Here is a 4,193-nt window from a genome sequence, read left to right on the forward strand (position 1 = left end):
TCCACCTCAGACTCCATCTCGGACTCCATCTCGGACTCCATCTCGGGTCCATCTCGGACTCCACTTCGGACTCCAACTCGGGTCCATCTCGGGTCCACCTCGGACTCCATCTCGGACTCCATCTCGGACTCCATCTCGGGTCCATCTCGGACTCCACTTCGGACTCCAACTCGGGTCCATCTCGGGTCCACCTCGGACTCCACTTCGGACTCCAACTCGGGTCCATCTCGGGTCCACCTCAGACTCCATCTCGGACTCCACTTCGGACTCCAACTCGGGTCCATCTCAGGTCCACCTCGGACTCCACTTCGGACTCCATCTCGGACTCCACTTCGGACTCCAACTCGGGTCCATCTCGGGTCCACCTCGGACTCCACTTCGGACTCCATCTCGGACACTCCCACGTGTCATGTGTTGGTCCTTTTGGGTCCCTTTTTGGAGCCTCGCCTTTTGCTCGCTTCGTGCTCGTTCCTCGAGCACTTCGTTGGGAGTTCCACTCCCGCTCTTGACTTCTCAAGTCGGAGCTTTTGGTCCAAACGTGTTACGCTCGTTTGGCTCTCGCTTCGGCCACTACCATGTGGTGCCCTTCCGGCTCCACTTTGGGGCCTAGGGATTTTGTGTCTCACAAAAACTTAGTCCTTTAAAATTTGGTATCGGAGCTGTTCCTTAGTCCGACTTTTATTGGTGCTCAAGTATATCACCACTGGTGTTGGCAACGGAAGGTCCGAGAAGTGGGCCTATCCTTGAGGAGTAGCAGGTTGGGAAGACATGGCTCTCCATTACAGTTCATGTGTGAACTTGTAGACAAGGTGGTGGATAGAAAAGGGGCCAATAATGGAACGACTTTGGGATCTTGGGAACAGTGCAAGGTTTTCCTCATTGAGTTGAGGAGGTGATCCAGATGAGTGTTTGACTCAGCAAACGGGCTAATATAGTTGGGGTAAACAACTATAGTTGGGATCACGGGGAAGATAGAGACTCCAAAAAACAATAAAGGAGTCACAAGTTTATCCTCATATGGTTGAGGCTGGTGCTCATGAAGGTGAGACCGGAATGGATGACCGTGAGAGGTCAAGTATGGATGAGGACACGAGTCCTCGAAATGGTAGCCGGGGCTACCTCTAATAAATGCTGGAACAACCCAAGGAGTTGGGGGTGTATTAAGTGGATGAGTTGGTATTCTCATCACATGGACAAGTAGTCCTAAGGGGCAAAGGTTGCCCCTAGAGAACAAAATCAAGTGTCGGAGTAACACTTATGAAAATAGTCCTTTTGAGTAGGACAGGAATGCAAGGAGTGTATTCCAGTGAGCTAGTGCCTCACAAGTAGGACCTTACGGGTCTGTGGATTAACCAAGTCCAAAACTGCTGGATGACTCAAGTAGAGTCAAGGGATGGTCCTAAAAGGACTGATGGAAGCATTTGGACTGAGGTGTGTGGTACACCACAAAGGATGGGGGGGGATCATAGAATCCAAGGATGAGAACAGAGGGTATCTCATCGATGGCAAAATGTGCCATGCTAAAGTTATGGGAAAGGTGTTCCCAAAAGAAAACAACTTTGACATAAAGTTGTGTGTGACCTCTATGGGGCAGTGCTAACAGATGGTTGGCATGAGAAAGAGCGGTGTTGGTCTTGGCAAAGACTTAGACACGAAAGGGAAATGTCATAAAGGTAGGCTCGTGGAGCCGATGGTGTGGAGACACTAAATGTGCCAAGGTGTGATACCTTGAGGCTATGTTGGTGGGTTCATGAGAACCCCTTGCCAAAGGAATCCCAATGGAAATGGGAATGGCATAGCCTAAGCTGCAGAGCATGCAGTTGGAGTGTGGTGACCCAGATAATGATGGAGGTGTGAAAGCACCAAGCAATGAGTTGTAGGACTTGACAACTATGAGGCAACTAAGCAAGAGGTGCAAAATAACTGGCTAAACGGGTAGAAGGTAGCTACCCAAGACTTCTTAATAGCATAAGGAATTTGGATATACCCTTACGGGGGATAAGTTGCTTGTGTTGCGATATAGTAAGTCAATGTCATAAAAGGAAATACTCATTGTCAAGAAAGCCATCATTGGGACACCCGGACACTCTAGAACACCAGAAGGTGGTGTTTGATGTCGCGAGGGCAATGGATAAAGCCCAAGGGACTAAGTCCTTAGTGAATGATGAATAGAAGGTGCTATCCAAATGTCCAAAGTTGCGGAGACAGGAAAGGACTGTCTACCCGAGTTGGACAAAGCCAAAAATGGAATTTTGGCAAGGCTAGTGATGGGCATGTAAAGGCCCATAAGCAACAATGTAATCCCAGTGTGTGGGATTATAAGGTGAGCATACCCAGATTGAGGAACCACTCCCTAGGCTATTGGGTATGTTCATCCCTAAGAATACTTGCTAAAGCAAGATAGAAAGTGCAAAGCTATCCTCCTGGTCTGGAGGAGAATGACCAAAGGAAAGGTGTGAAGCCAAAAAGCAAGAAGTAAGGGGATAGAACCGAACCATAGGAATCAAAGGGCATAACTAAGGTTGGTTATGCCAGCTGGGAGTGGAGAATCAAGTGGGGGCTCGAGGGTGTTGCCGCTAGCAACCGTGATGCCATGGAGAGTCTAAAATATGGAATTGTCCATGTTAGACTATGTGGCATTTTGAAGGCTTGCAAAAAGGGAGGCCTTAGCAAGCTGAGGGACAGAGTTCCTTCAAGGTTCCCAAAGACGATTCTAGGTAGCTTAGTACCTAGAAAGGCCAAGTGTAAATGGTTCATGGAACGCGCAAAATCAGAGTGGCGCAGCAGAAGCGTGGTCTTGAAGCTTGCCATGAGGCAAGGCTATCAAGGTTAGGGAAGTAGTTCCCGAGTGTTCAAAGAGAGGGCTTTGAACGAGAGTCGATGGTCAAGGACTTTCACGCTTATGCAAGAACCATGTTACAGTGGTCGGAAAACTTGCCAAGCGAGATTGGCACGTCGGGGGAACAAATACCCTAGTTGAAGGTGATAACTTCAAAAAGGGTGGGCCATGGGGCCGAGCATGGAGGATTCCATGCATGATCACAGACATGTCAAGTGAGAGGACTTGGCAGTGTGGAGGAACTAGGTTCCTAACCTGTGATCTGTAGCGCGCTTTAAAAATAGGTTGGTGCACCGGCATGGGGAGTCACGCCAGGCATCTAGTGTGATGCCGTCCGTAGATGCATATACGGAGGTTGGGTTCGAGTCCCGACCCTCTAGTGCTTGGGTTCGAGTCCCAAATCACTAGGGCGTGGTGATGGTTTGGAATATGAGGACACTCATATTTCGGTGGTCATGGACTCTCAGTGGGGAGACTGGTTTGGGCACACTGCCAAGCGAGGGATGCCTCGGAGTCGTGATGCACGGTTAGATTGCTTAGTGTGAAAGCTCAGCATATCTAACTTGATCACTTTGGTGCAAGTGGCACCAAGGTTGTGGTGAGTGAGATGGGGACACCTAATCTCAGTTGCTATGAACCCTTGGCCGTAAGGGCTAGCTTGGGTGCACCGCCAAGTGTGGGGGATGCCCCCGGGGTTATAGTCAACAACTTGGAGGTCTAGAAGACCAAGTACCTCTTGGCAACTCTATTAAGGTGCCAAGGTGAGATCACTAGGTGATCTTATGGCCAGATAAGGACAAGGTCCTTGGTTGGCTAAGGAATGAAGTTCCTGGTTCAAAATGTTGAAATTGAACTGTTTAAGATGGTGTGGCTTGGTCGTGATGACCAAGTGGGAAGAGCACCTAAGGGAAATAAACTATGTCCGTCCGATGGCATAGTGAGTCCGAGGAAAGTAGTCTCTATAAAAGACCCATGGGAGGGTCACGAAGTTGGGCCATGGATAGAGCCCATAGCAGAAGATGCTAAAGAGACGTACTAGGGGTGACCATCCTCCGGACTTGGCAAAGAATAGTCTTTGCTATGGAACCGAAACAATACCTCAAGGAGGGAGGTAGAGATTCGATGTTGCTTGGTGCAACAATCAACGGATAGGAGCAAAAGATGAGTGGCCAAGATAGGGCCGTGGAATCCCTTGGAAGGAATCCAAGTGACAAAGTTAGGCGAGGAACACTAATGTGTTGGACGCTAACAAGTTGCGGGAAAGGAAGTGTGTTTCCAAGGAGGGATTCCGAAATGCTCCGAGTTGGCGAAAGTGGAAGCTCCAAGGGAGGGAGCGGTAAGGTAGCCAAATGAT

Source organism: Selaginella moellendorffii, unplaced genomic scaffold (genome assembly GCF_000143415.4).
Source record: "Selaginella moellendorffii unplaced genomic scaffold, v1.0 SELMOscaffold_52, whole genome shotgun sequence".
NCBI lineage: Eukaryota > Viridiplantae > Streptophyta > Lycopodiopsida > Selaginellales > Selaginellaceae > Selaginella > Selaginella moellendorffii.